Genomic DNA, 15,919 nt, shown 5'->3' with positions numbered 1-15,919 from the left:
GGGTCAGCAAGTGTTGTGATGTAAGTTTCATTTGTGATTTGTTTTTTGTTTCAGACAGTATCCCTTTAAGGAGCTGCCCCCTTTTTTTTAAATTTAGAGTACCCAATTCATTCTTTCCCAGTAAGGGGCAAATTAGCGTGGCCAATCCACCTAGCCTGCACATCTTTGGGTTGCAGGGGTGAAACTCAAACAAACACAGGGATAATGTGCAAACTCCACACGGACAGTGACCCAGAGCCGGGATCGAACCCGGGTCCTCAGTGCCGTGAGGCAGCAGTGCTAACCACCGAGCTGCCCCCTTAACTTAGATTATTTCATTTGGTTTAAATGGTTATCTGATTTACAAAATTGTAACAGATTAACGAAATGCACCAGAGAGGGGATTATTTTTATACAGTGAGTTATTACAATCTAATGTATAATGCAAGGGGAATCGAGTATAAGAGTGGAGACGTTTTGCGACAGTTGTACATTTAAGTGTTAACTTGGCTCTGGCAGTATAACCCAGGGTCCCGGGTTCGATTCCCGGCTTGGGTCACTGTCTGTGCGGAGTTTGCACTTTCTCCCCGTGTGTGCGTGGGATTCCTCCGGGTGCTCCGGTTTCCTCCCACAGTCCAAAGATGTGCAGGTTAGGTAGATTGGCTACGCTAAATTGCCCCTTAAGAGTCCAAAAGGTTAGCTGGGGTTACTGGGTTACAAGGGTAGGGTGGGGGCGTGGGCATAGGCCGGGCGCTCTTTCAGAGGGTCGGTGCAGACTCGATGGGCCGAATGGCCTCCTTCTGCACTGTAGGGATTCTATGAATCTACCCCTCATCGACGAGTCAGAAAGTTGTGCAAACACCGATTCCATTGAAGAAGCTCCCCAAATCTGTGGTTTAAGGCTTTGGGATCGTTCATACACACGTGAGGCCTCTGCTTAATGTCTCCTCGGTTTAACGGCACTTCGGGCAGGGCAGCACCCTCTCAGCACTGCCTTGAGGTTGTCAACCTAGCTCCTGTGTCCAAGTCCGTAGAATAAGGTTTACACCCACGGCGTCAGTGACTCCAAGGTGGCTGACAGAAGTGGCCATTAGAACTGCGATACCTGCCCCAACAAGCGGCTGGAGTTTGAGCTTTGCTTACTTGGCAGTTTTCTGGCGAATAAATATTTCTGCCTTTCTTTCAAAGGAGAAAACCGAGTTAGGCTCCCACGTGGGACAAGCAGCTTCAGGCAGCAACGGCTCGTTCTGGGTGTAACCCACCCTGAATTGTGAAATGTGTTCACCTCAGACTGCTTCACACTGGATAACTATATCCCTCCCACCATAACTCAACCATAAATGTCCCAGAATGTCACCTCATTAATTTTATTCTCCTCATGTTGAATAGTTTCATCAGGGCAGCACAGTGGTTAGCACTGTTGCTTCACAGATCCAGGGTCCCAGGTTCGATTCCCGGCTTGAGTGACTGTCTGTGTGGAGCCTGCACATTCTCCCCGTGTCTGCGTGGGTTTCCTCCGGGTGCTCCGGTTTCCTCCCACAGTCCAAAGATGTGCGGGTTAGGTGGATGAGCAGGAGAGTCAAACTCAAGTAGGAGAATTATTAATTGTTCAATGAATGTGTGAAACCTATCTCCAAGTCTGAACCTTCCTTTGTCAGAGTATACATCAAGGAAGCAGTTTGTAGAGTTATAGAATTTACAGTGCAGAAGGAGGCCATTCGGCCCATCGAGTCTGCACCGGCTCTTGGAAAGAACATTCTCCCCAAGACTACACCGCCACCCTATCCCCATAACCCAGTAACCCCACCCAACACAAAGGGCAATTTTGGACACTGAGGCCAATTTAGCATGGCCAATCCACCTAACCTGCACATCTTTGGACTGTGGGAGGAAACCGGAGCACCCGGAGGAAACCCACGCACACACGGGGAGAACTGCATACACTCCTCCACCCACCCCACCCTCACCAAGAACAATCCTCAGTCCCATTTTTCACTTCTGCCCCAGTCCTACTGCCTTCACAAACACCTCCGCCGCTTCCACCGTTTCAAAATAAAAGTCTTTGGAGTTGTAGGTCACCCTCAACTGGGTACACAATGCTGCACCGCACCCTGCTGTTATACAGTGCCATCTTCTCTCGGTCGAAGGCTCCTCGCCAACTCCACAGTAAAGTCCTGGTATATATATACATAAACCAGCTCCAGCCCACTGCACCTCCCGCTTCTGCTTTGCCCAATGCAGGACCTTCTCCTTCACCTGGTACCTACGGAAACAAATAGTCTTGGCGGCTCATTCGCCTTTGCTATAGGCCTCCACGTTCCATGAGCCCGATCCAGTTCTTACCGACTGGGATCTCCCCCTCCCCCAACAGCTCCGCCAACACCGTGGCAAAATACTCCGTCGGCCTCGGGCCCTCCACCCCTTCGGGCAGGCTCACGATCCTCAGATTTTGCCGCCTAGATCTGTTTTCCAGGTCCTCCATTTTGGCTCGCAGACCCTTGTTGGCCTCCAGCACCCTCTGCAGCTCTTCACCCATCGAGGTGAGTTGATCACTGTGTTGCGACAAGGCCTCTTCCACTTCCTTCAGTGTCTCACCCTGCTCCCGCACTTCGGTCGATGATCTCGATACTGCCGCCCTCCTCCACCAGCACCTTCAATACCGCCATCATCTCCTCTTCCTCATCACCTCCATGTGCTTTCCGAACTGTTTTTCAAGTTCCACAACCATCACCTCGACCATCTTTTCTGCCGTGAACAGTGCGGCCCAAACCAGCGACCCAGCCTCCGCCTTCCTTCCATTTGCTGAGCCGACCCTTCCACTCAACGGCGAATCTTCACTCGCCCCCTTCCTCACGGCACCTTTCCTTTGGGTTTTGGATATCCCTCTTCCTTTGCCTCAAGCAGGAGCCATCCAACGTGCGACCTCTTCCGACATGCCGCCATCGGAACTCCAGCATCTTGATTGGGGCCTATTCCTTCACCGTCGCTGGCTCAGAATCCTGGAACCCCCCTGCTCGACAACACTGTTGCAGTGTCTAGGGTTTAGGAGATTGAGAGGCAATTTGATTGAAAGATATAAGATCCTGAGGGGACTTGACATGGTGGATGTGGAGGGAATGTTTCCTCTTGTGAGAGAGTCTAGAACTCATGGGTTATAAGGTGTTTAAAAATAAGGGCTCGCCCATTTAAGACAGGGATGAGGAGAATTTTCTCTGAGGGTTGAGAGTCTCTGGAACTCTCGCTCGAAAGGCAGTGGAAGTGGAGTCTGTGAGTATTTTTAAGGCAGAGCTAGAGAGATTCTTGATGAGCCAGGAGGTGAAAGGTTATCGGGGGTAGCCAGGAAAGATCTCCTGCCACATGTTGAAGAGGAGCAGGGGAGTCCTCCTGTGGTTTCCCTGCCAATATTTATCCCTCCAGCATCACTAACAGAAGATCTGATCTATCTCTGGTGCTCATGGGTAGCACAGGTGGACAGCACTGTGGCTTCACAGCTCCAGGGTCCCAGGTTCGATTCCCCGCTGGGTCACTGTCTGTGCGGAGTCTGCACGTTCTCCCCGTGTCTGCGAGGGTTTCCTCCGGGTGCTCCGGTTTCCTCCCACAGTCCAAAGACGTGCAGGTTAGGTGGATTGGCCGTGCTAAATTGCCCTTAGTGACCAAAAAGGTTAGGAAGGGTTATTGGGTTACGGGGATAGGGTGGGCGTGAGGCCTTAAGTGGGTCGGTGTAGACTTGATGGGCCGAAAGGCCTCCTTCTGCACTGTATGTTCTATGTTCTCATGGGATCTCACTGCGCAGATTGTCCTCCGCCTTTCCTCCTGCTGTACCTCAGAAGTGCTCGAATGACTAAAGCGCACTGGGACGTACAGGGTCATGAAAGGCGCTATATAAATGCAAGTCAGTCGTTCCTTTCATGAAGATCAGGGTTAAAAAAAACAGACTGTAGATCTATTTGAAACCTCTGGGGACAGACTAAGCTTTAGAGTCAGCCCCAGTCTCTCACTGGATCAAGAATGTGGTTTCCATGGCTACCTGGACTTTGGAGTGTGTGTAATCGGCTAAGGATCTGAGTGTACACCTGTAGGAGGCTAGTCTGTGTTTAATTGCTCTCTGCGGGGGTCTGTTGTATTTTAACTTTCGTTTGCACACTGTTGATGCAAATTCACTTTTGCAAAGCTCATTCACCTCTACAGTGGAAGCAGGACCAGTCTATTATTCATTAATCAAGTCCCTCCGCCTGACAGGCAGTATCACCGTGACAGTGATTACCTCTCACTGTGCAGATTCAGCCACGTATGGACAATTTGATTAGAGGGCAGTTTAATCAAACACCTCACTCAGAATCTATGCAATGAAAGGGTGCAGCAATGGCAAGGTTACGGTTGGTAAAATCATCGTACTGCATACTCTGGTAATGTTACTGAGTGAACAATCCAGAGGCCTGGACTAATACTCTGGAAACATGGGTTCAAATCCCACCACGGGGTCTAGGGGAAATTCCAATTCAATTAACGAATAAATTTGGGGTAAAATGCTAGTCTCGTTAATAAAACTGCCTGTTTGCGCATTTGAGAGAGGGAGGGGGGGGGGGGAGAGGGAGGGGGAGGGGGGGGGGGGGAGAGGGAGGGGGAGGGGGAGGGGGGAGGGGGGGGGAGAGGGAGGGGGAGGGGGGGGGGGGGGGGGGGTGAAGGCGGACGTGGCCAAACTCCCATCAGTTCCGTAATGCTCATCGACAAAGGCAATCCTTACCCGGTCTGGCCCACTTTGCTCCAGGCTGACACCAATGTGCCAGTTCCCGCCCTGTTATCACATTGGGATCAGAGATCTCTCTGTCTCGCTCTCTCTTAAAGTACCGAACCCTAAGGGGACATTGGTGATCATGTACCTCCATGTTTCTTTTTCAAATTAAGGGGCAATTTAAAGTGGCCAATCCACCTAACCTGCACCTCTTTGGGTTGTGGGGGTGAGACCCCCGCAGACACGGGAAGAATGGGCAAACTCCACACGGACAGTGGCCCAGGGTCGGGATCGAACCCGGGTCCCCGCCGCCATGAGGCAGCAGTGCAAACCACTGCGCCACCGTGCCTCCCCTCCATGTTAATCTTGTTCCAGAGGTGCTTGGAGGTGGCCCATTCATAAAACTATCGTTCTTTCTTCACCAATTATACCTTTCCCATCAGACGCGAGATCGCGGAATTGGAAATGCCCAACAATTCTACCTCATTCTGAAAGGTCATCAAAACCTGCGACAACATTATCCGAGGAAAGACGCCAAGATGTCGCCCAAAGCTGCCTGGAATACGTTCAATTGTGACTGGCCATCGCATACAAATGGTAGAACCATCAGAGCCAAAGTGATCTGATCCTCTCTGAAGGGGGTTAGAGAGGGATTTCCCTGGGGTGAAGTACCATTGTTTTTGTTTAAAATCTTGAAGTTAATACAACACGGGGCATAGGGCAGCACGGTAGCATAGTGGTTAGCACAATCGCTTCACAGCTCCAGGGTCCCAGGTTCGATTCCGGCTTGGGTCACTGTCTGTGCGGAGTCTGCACATCCTCCCCGTGTGTGCGTGGGTTTCCTCCGGGTGCTCCGGTTTCCTCCCACAGTCCAAAGATGTGCAGGTTAGGTGGATTGGCCATGATAAATTGCCCTTAGTGTCCAAAATTGCCCTTAGTGTTGGGTGGGGTTACTGGGTTATGGGGATAGGGTGGGGGTGTTGACCTTGGGTAGGGTGCTCTTTCCAAGAGCCGGTGCAGACTCGATGGGCCGAATGGCCTCCTTCTGCACTGTAAATTCTATGAAAAGGCATCACAATTTACATGGGTCAGGATACATTCTCCTATCCATCCTTATTCACGTGTTTGGAATCTTTCATCTCGATATAATGGTTGATGTAAGTATCTGTATGTCAAACCTCACATTTTGCACCTCAAAAAAAATTAATTAATGGTTAGCAAGAAAAGTCTCAGGTGTTCAAACTTATAAACAAAACCAGAATATGCCCAAAATATACAATGAGCTCCTCAAAGAGCAAATAATCTCTTGGTGGAACCTTTTGACTTCAACTTTGCTGAAAAGACAATCATGTTGTTGAAGTTTTTCGTCTAGCACTCATCCGGACAAACACAAAAGTGCCAAATTTCAAACAAATCACAACAATTTCTACCACAGGAGAAAAGGGTGCTGATTGGTTGGGAAGTGGACTCTGATTGGCCAAGGCATTGCCATGGAGAAGGCAATGGGGAAGTATAGACTCCCCAAGCTCCCGGGTAATTCAAAAAATGCTCAAGGCTTCAACTTATTCCTTTTGTCTGTGTGACAATGTACATCACTTTTAGCAATTGCAAATGAGCTACATTATGAACTCAATTGATTATCATAAAATTATTGTTCGTGCGGCTGTTAAACACACCTCTTCCCAGCATTTTTGAGAATCTCAATGGGATTTTATCAGTTGAACCAAGAGTGGGTATAAATCATTGGCAAACGTGTTTCTTTCCTTTCCAACTCTGGGTTTCAGCCACCGCAGATACTGCCCCCTACTGGTGAAGCCGTTGCTCACTGGAATCGCACAGCTGCCGCCATGGTGCCAGTTACCCACCCCGCCTCCTCTAAGTCGGAACTCGTATTTATGGGGCACCTTTCCAGACATCAGGACGTCCCAAAGTTCTCCACAACCAACCGAGTCACTGTTTGGAATGTAGGGAACAGGGCAGCCGAATTGGGCACAGCGGGATCCCAAAGACTGCCACACGATGGGGACTGAAAAAAGTGAGTATCCACGGACGCAATAACGTGGCGTTCACTCCAGTCCAGGTCAGCCTGTGGGATCTTGCTGTGCACAAAAATGGCCGCCACATTTGCCCACGCAGAGTTTAATTATGCTCGAAACTGAAGTGGGAAAAAAAAACGAACGAAGCACATTCACAAGCGCTCACAATATTAATTGCGTTTCAAAGCCCCTCCTGTCATTCCAAGCTTGCCTTCCACTCAAGTCTGGTCACGTTTGGAAATGTTGGGCCTTTATGCATACACGCAGTGACAAATAGGCCCGAACATGTGTGTGTGTGTGAGAGAGAGAGAGACAGACATCCTTCTGTTTTGCTCCGGTAACGTAGCAACCACTGCAAGCAATAGCCTGAATCATTTGAGTCAATGTCTGAAGGGAGTGGTTCGGCTTGAGTGGGTGTGGGTTTCAGAGCCTGCCTTCAGCTCAATAACACTCTCTGCCTTGGGGCAGAGAAAAAACACATCTATGGCTTGTCTGGCAAATTCCTGCAGGTGTACAGACACGTTCAACCTGTTTTCAAAACTGCATTCAGCGCTTTTAGGATTGGACTGGATTTGTTTATTGTCACGTGTACCGAGGTACAGTGAAAAGTATTTATCTGCGAGCAGCTCAACAGATCATTAACTACATGAAAAGAAAAGGAAATAAAAGAAAATACATAATAGGGCAACACAAGAAACACAATTACGTAAGCACCGGCATCGGATGAAGCATACAGGGGTGTAGTGTTAATGAGGTCAGTCCATAAGAGGGTCGTTTAGGAGTCTGGTAACAGCGGGGAAGAAGCTGTTTTTGAGTCTGTTCGTGCGCGTTCTCAGACTTCTGTATCTCCTGCCCGATGGAAAAAGATGGAAGAGTGAGTAAGGCGGGTGGGAGGGATTTTTGATTAGTTTGGGATGCTGTACCCAGCCCGTCTGTGGGTCACACATGAGGAACGGGACATCTACTTTGAAACACCAGACAAAGTATAGACTTTTATTAAAGAAAGGAGGCTGGAGGCGAATTAAATCAATAAAATTCAGGGTAGCACAAGTGGACAGCACTGTGGCTTCACAGCGCCAGGGTCCCAGGTTCGATTCCCCGGGAACGGCGAATGCCCGAGGGGACGGAGCGGAGGCTCGAGGAGGCGGAGGGCGCGAGCTAGAGGCTGGCCTAAACAGGGTGATGGCTGGACGGCGGGTGGGGGGGGGGGGGGGGGGGGGGGGGGGGGGGGGAAGCTGGAAGCCCCCCCCCCGACAAGGCTGATTACATAGAACGTCAGAGGGCTGAATGGGCCGGTCAAGAGGGCAATCGTGTTTGCGTATTTGAGGGGCCTGAAGGCGGACGAGGCAATGATACAAGAGACACAACTAAAGGTTACTGACCAGACAAGATTGAGAAAGGGGTGGGTTAGCCAAGAATCCCACTAAGAGCTGGACTCAAAGACCAGGGGGGTAGCGATCTTGATCAACAAACGAGTGGCATTCGAGGCAAGGAGAATCGTGTCAGACAAAGGGGGTAGGTACATAATGGTGTCCAGTGTACACCCACATCCCCAATCCAGTGTACACCCACATCCCCAATCCAGTGTACACCCACATCCCCACCAGTGTACACCCACATCCCCAACACAGTGTACACCCACATCCCCAACACAGTGTACACCCACATCCCAAACACAGTGTATACCCACACCCCCAACACAGTGTACACCCACATCCCCCAACACAGTGTACACCCACATCCCCAACCCAGTGTACACCCACATCCCCAATCCAGTGTACACCCACATCCCCAGCACAGTGTACTCCCACACCCCCAACACAGTGTACACCCACATCCCCAACACAGTGTACACCCACATCCCCAACCCAGTGTACACCCACATCCCCAATCCAGTGTACACCCACATCCCCAGCACAGTGTACACCCACACCCCCAACACAGTGTACACCCACATCCACAACACAGTGTACACCCACATCCCCCAACACAGTGTACACCCACATCCCCAACACAGTGTACACCCACATCCCCAGCACAGTGTACACCCACATCCCCCAACACAGTGTACACCCACATCCCCAACACAGTATACACCCACATCCCCAACACAGTGTACACCCACATCCCCAACACAGTGTACACCCACATCCCCAGCACAGTGTACACCCACATCCCCCAACACAGTGTACACCCACATCCCCAAAACAGTGTACACCCACATCCCCAACACAGTGTACACCCACACCCCCCAGCACAGTGTACACCCACAGCCCCAACACAGTGTACAACCACATCCCCAATCCAGTGTACACCCACACCCCCAGCACAGTGTACACCCACATCCCCCAACACAGTGTACACCCACATCCCCAACACAGTGTACACCCACATCCCCCAACACAGTGTACACCCACACCCCCAGCACAGTGTACACCCACAGCCCCAACACAGTGTACACCCACATCCCCCAACACAGTGTACACCCACATCCCCAACACAGTGTACACCCACATCCCCAATCCAGTGTACACCCACATCCCCAATCCAGTGTACATCCACATCCCCACCAGTGTACACCCACATCCCCAACACAGTGTACACCCACATCCCCAACACAGTGTACACCCACATCCCAAACACAGTGTATACCCACACCCCCAACACAGTGTACACCCACATCCCCCAACACAGTGTACACCCACATCCCCAACCCAGTGTACACCCACATCCCCAATCCAGTGTACACCCACATCCCCAGCACAGTGTACACCCACACCCCCAACACAGTGTACACCCACATCCCCAACACAGTGTACACCCACACCCCCAATCCAGTGTACACCCACATCCCCAACACAGTGTACACCCACATCCCCCAACACAGTGTACACCCACATCCCCAACACAGTGTACACCCACATCCCCAACACAGTGTATACCCACACCCCCAGCACAGTGTACACCCACATCCCCAAAACAGTGTACACCCACATCCCCAACACAGTGTACACCCACACCCCCCAGCACAGTGTACACCCACAGCCCCAACACAGTGTACAACCACATCCCCAATCCAGTGTACACCCACACCCCCAGCACAGTGTACACCCACATCCCCCAACACAGTGTACACCCACATCCCCAACACAGTGTACACCCACATCCCCCAACACAGTGTACACCCACACCCCCAGCACAGTGTACACCCACAGCCCCAACACAGTGTACACCCACATCCCCAATCCAGTGTACACCCACATCCCCAAACCAGTGTACACCCACACCCCCAGCACAGTGTACACCCACAGCCCCAACACAGTGTACAACCACATCCCCAATCCAGTGTACACCCACACCCCCAATCCAGTAAACACCCACATCCCCAACACAGTGTACACCTACATCCCCAACACAGTGTACACCCACATCCCCCAGCACAGTGTACACCCACATCCCCCAACACAGTGTACACCCACATCCCCCAACACAGTGTACACCCACATCCCCAACACAGTGTACACCCACATCCCCCAACACAGTGTACACCCACATCCCCAACACAGTGTACACCCACATTCCCACCACAGTGTACACCCACATCCCCAACACAGTGTACACCCACATCCCCCAACACAGTGTACACCCACATCCCCAACACAGTGTACACCCACATCCCCCAACACAGTGTACACCCACATCCCCCAACACAGTGTACACCCACATCCCCAATCCAGTGTACACCCACATCCCCAACACAGTGTACACCCACATCCCCAACACAGTGTACACCCACATCCCCAACACAGTGTACACCCACATCCCCAACACAGTGTACACCCACATCCCCCAACACAGTGTACACCCACACCCCCAGCACAGTGTACACCCACATCCCCAACACAGTGTACACCCACATCCCCAACAGTGTACACCCACATCCCCAATCCAGTGTACACCCACATCCCCAACACAGTGTACACCCACATCCCCAACACAGTGTACACCCACATCCCCAACACAGTGTACACCCACATCCCCAACACAGTGTACACCCACATCCCCAACACAGTGTACACCCACATCCCCAACACAGTGTACACCCACATCCCCAACAGTGTACACCCACATCCCCAACAGTGTACACCCACATCCCCAACACAGTGTACACCCACATTCCCACCACAGTGTACACCCACATCCCCAATCCAGTGTACACCCACATCCCCAACACAGTGTACACCCACATCCCCAATCCAGTAAACACCCACATCCCCCAACACAGTGTACACCCACATTCCCACCACAGTGTACACCCACATCCCCCAACACAGTGTACACCCACATCCCCAACAGTGTACACCTACATCCCCAACACAGTGTACACCCACATCCCCCAACACAGTGTACACCCACATCCCCAACACAGTGTACACCCACATCCCCAACACAGTGTACACCCACAGCCCCAACACAGTGTACACCCACATCCCCAACACAGTGTACACCCACATCCCCAACACAGTGTACACCTACATCCCCAAAACAGTGTACACCCACATCCCCAACACAGTGTACACCTACATCCCCAATACAGTGTACACCCACATCCCCCAACACAGTGTACACCCACATCCCCAACACAGTGCACACCGACATCCCCAACACAGTGTACACCCACATCCCCACCACAGTGTACACCCACATCCCCAACACAGTGTACACCCACATCCCCACCACAGTGTACACCCACATCCCCAACACAGTGTACACCTACATCCCCAACACAGTGTACACCCACATCCCCCAACACAGTGTACATAAACATCACCAATCCAGTGTACACCCACATCCCCAGCACAGTGTACACCCACACCCCCAACACAGTGTACACCCACATCCCCAACACAGTGTACACCCACACCCCCAATCCAGTGTACACCCACATCCCCAACACAGTGTACACCCACATCCCCCAACACAGTGTACACCCACATCCCCAACACAGTGTACACCCACATCCCCCAACACAGTGTACATCCACATCCCCCAACACAGTGTACACCCACACCCCCAACACAGTGTACACCCACATCCCCAGCACAGTGTACACCCACATCCCCCAACACAGTGTACACCCACATCCCCCAACACAGTGTACACCCACATCCCCAACACAGTGTACACCCACATCCCCAGCACAGTGTACACCTACATCCCCACCACAGTGTACACCTACATCCCCAACACAGTGTACACCCACATCCCCAGCACAGTGTACACCTACATCCCCACCACAGTGTACACCCACACCCCCAGCACAGTGTACACCCACATCCCCCAACACAGTGTACACCCACATCCCCAAAACAGTGTACACCCACATCCCCAACACAGTGTACACCCACACCCCCCAGCACAGTGTACACCCACAGCCCCAACACAGTGTACAACCACATCCCCAATCCAGTGTACACCCACACCCCCAGCACAGTGTACACCCACATCCCCCAACACAGTGTACACCCACATCCCCAACACAGTGTACACCCACATCCCCAAACCAGTGTACACCCACACCCCCAGCACAGTGTACACCCACAGCCCCAACACAGTGTACACCCACATCCCCAATCCAGTGTACACCCACACCCCCCAGCACAGTGTACACCCACATCCCCAATCCAGTGTACACCCACACCCCCAATCCAGTAAACACCCACATCCCCCAACACAGTGTACACCCACATTCCCACCACAGTGTACACCCACATCCCCAATCCAGTGTACACCCACATCCCCAACACAGTGTACACCCACATCCCCAACACAGTGTACACCCACATCCCCAACAGTGTACACCCACATCCCCAATCCAGTGTACACCCACACCCCCAATCCAGTAAACACCCACATCCCCAACACAGTGTACACCCACATTCCCACCACAGTGTACACCCACATCCCCAATCCAGTGTACACCCACATCCCCAACACAGTGTACACCCACATCCCCCAACACAGTGTACACCCACATCCCCAACACAGTGTACACCCACATCCCCAACACAGTGTACACCCACATCCCCAACACAGTGTACACCCACATCCCCAACACAGTGTACACCCACATCCCCAACACAGTGTACACCCACAGCCCCAACACAGTGTACACCCACATCCCCAACACAGTGTACACCCACATCCCCAACACAGTGTACACCTACATCCCCAACACAGTGTACACCCACATCCCCAACACAGTGTACACCTACATCCCCAACACAGTGTACACCCACATCCCCAACACAGTGTACACCCACATCCCCAATCCAGTGTACACCCACATCCCCAACACAGTGTACACACACACCCCCTGACACAGTGTACACCCACATCCCCAACACAGTGTACACCTACATCCCCAACACAGTGTACACCCACATCCCCAACACAGTGTACACCCACATCCCCAACACAGTGTACACCCACATCCCCAACACAGTGTACACCCACACCCCCAGCACAGTGTACACCCACATCCCCAACACAGTGTACACCCACATCCCCCAATCCAGTGTACACCCACATCCCCAGCACAGTGTACACCCACATTCCCACCACAGTGTACACCCACATCCCCAACAGTGTACACCCACATCCTCAACACAGTGTACACCCACATCCCCAATCCAGTGTACACCCACATCCCCAATCCAGTGTACACCCACACCCCCAGCACAGTGTACACCCACATCCCCAACACAGTGTACACCCACATCCCCAACACAGTGTACATCCACGTCCCCAATCCAGTGTACACCCACATCCCCAGCACAGTGTACACCCACATCCCCAACACAGTGTACACCCACATCCTCAACACAGTGTACACCCACATCCCCAACACAGTGTACACCCACATCCCCAACACAGTGTACACCCACATCCCCAACACAGTGTACACCCACATCCCCACCACAGTGTACACCCACATCCCCAACACAGTGTACACCCACATCCCCAACACAGTGTACACCCACATCCCCAGCACAGTGTACACCCACATTCCCACCACAGTGTACACCCACATCCCCAACACAGTGTACACCCACATCCCCAACACAGTGTACACCTACATCCCCACCACAGTGTACACCCACATCCCCAACACAGTGTACACCCACATCCCCAGCACAGTGTACACCCACACCCCCTGACACAGTGTACACCCACATCCCCAACACAGTGTACACCCACACCCCCAATCCAATGTACACCCACATCCCCAATCCAGTATACACCCACATCCCCAATCCAGTGTACACCCACATCCCCACCACAGTGTACACCCACATCCCCAACACAGTGTACACCCACATCCCCAGCACAGTGTACACCCACATCCCCAATCCAGTGTACACCCACACCCCCAATCCAGTGTACACCCACATCCCCAGCACAGTGTACACCCACATCCCCAACACAGTGTACACCCACATCCCCAACAGTGTACACCCACATCCCCAATCCAGTATACACCCCACCCCATCAATCCAGTGACCACCCACCTCCCCAACTCAGTATACAGCCATCTCCCCCAACACCAATGTATACTGACTGCCCTAACCCAGTGTACACCCGGCTTCCCAATCCACTGTACAACCAGCACCCAAACCCAGTGTACGCCAATCGTCCCCAACACAATGTACACCCACCTACCCCAACCAAATTTACACCCACCTCATCAGTCCAGTGACAACAAACTCCCCTAACCCAGTGCACTGCCACCTCCACAACCAGTGTGCACCCAGCTCCCCAACCCAATGTACATCCACGCTCCCCATCCCAATGCACACCCAACTCCCCAACCCAATGTACACCCACCCTCCCCATCCCAATCCACACCCAGCTCCCCAACCCAATGTACATCCACCCTCCCCAACCCAATGCACATCCAACTCCACCACCCAGTACACACCCAACTCCCCAACCTAATGTACACCCAGCTCCCAAATCCAGTGTAAACCACCTCCAGCAATTCAATATACACCCACCTTCCCCAACCCAATGCACACCCAACTCCACAAAACAGTGTACACTCAACTCCCCAGCAAAGTATACACACATCTCCCCAACCCTGTATACACCCCACTCCATCAATCCAGTGTACACCCACCTCCGCCAACCCAGTTAATACCTTCATGTCAACACTGGTCAGAATCCATAGAATACCTACAGTGCAGGAGGATGCCATTCTGCCCATCGAGTCTGCACCGACCCCCTGAAAGAACACCCCATCTAGGCCCAATCCACTGCCCAATCCCCGTAACCCCACTTGCTCATTCCTGAACACTAAGGGACAATTTATCATGGCCAATCCACCTAACCTGCACATCTTTGGACTGTGGGAAGAAACCTGAGCACCCGGATGAAACCCTGGCAGGCACAGGGGAAAAGTGCAAACTCCACACAGATAGTCACCCGAGGCCGGAATTGAACTCGGATCCCTGGCGCTGTGAGGCAGCAGTGCTAATCACTGTGCTACCGTCTTCAATATGTGTGATTTTTTTTTTGGTTACTGCAGACAGGGCTCTGATTCATTGTAGAAGTTAACACTAAGCCCATGTCCATCTAGCTAGGGTGGTCCCTGTGCCAGAAGCTTCTGGAAAACCGAAGATTTCCAGAATTTTATTTTGGTTTCTCCGCATCTGCATTATTTTGCTGTTGAGAACTTTAAAAGCTATTGCCGGGAAGACAGTAAGCAGATAATCCGAACAGTTCTGGTGAATACCGGACCCTGTGGGCGCACAGAAGAAAAAGGAGAAAGGAGGTTCCTCACTCAGCAGGCCAAGAAAACCACATCAACTCATCAATCCCACTGTCTGAAATTTCACTTTGATGGTCCGGGAGCACCATCTGGTGGCTGGATGGCGCCAGTACAAGTCTACCGAAATATTAAAAATGACCAATGTTGGGAAATCTATAAATAAAAGCAAAAAATGCTGGGAATTGACATCAGGTCCTCACATCAGTCTGTACCAAAGAAACTAAAACAAATTTATTTACTGGTGAAGAAATTGATTGATATTTATTGTCACATTTACCGAAGTGCAGTGAAAAATATTTTTCTCCAGCCAAGGGAACGTACATAGTACGTACATGGTGGACA

The sequence above is a fragment of the Scyliorhinus canicula genome, chromosome 1 (assembly GCF_902713615.1).
Source record: "Scyliorhinus canicula chromosome 1, sScyCan1.1, whole genome shotgun sequence".
Classification (NCBI taxonomy): domain Eukaryota; kingdom Metazoa; phylum Chordata; class Chondrichthyes; order Carcharhiniformes; family Scyliorhinidae; genus Scyliorhinus; species Scyliorhinus canicula.
The sequence above is the reverse complement of the archived record's forward strand: the minus strand, read 5'-3'. Positions refer to the sequence as shown.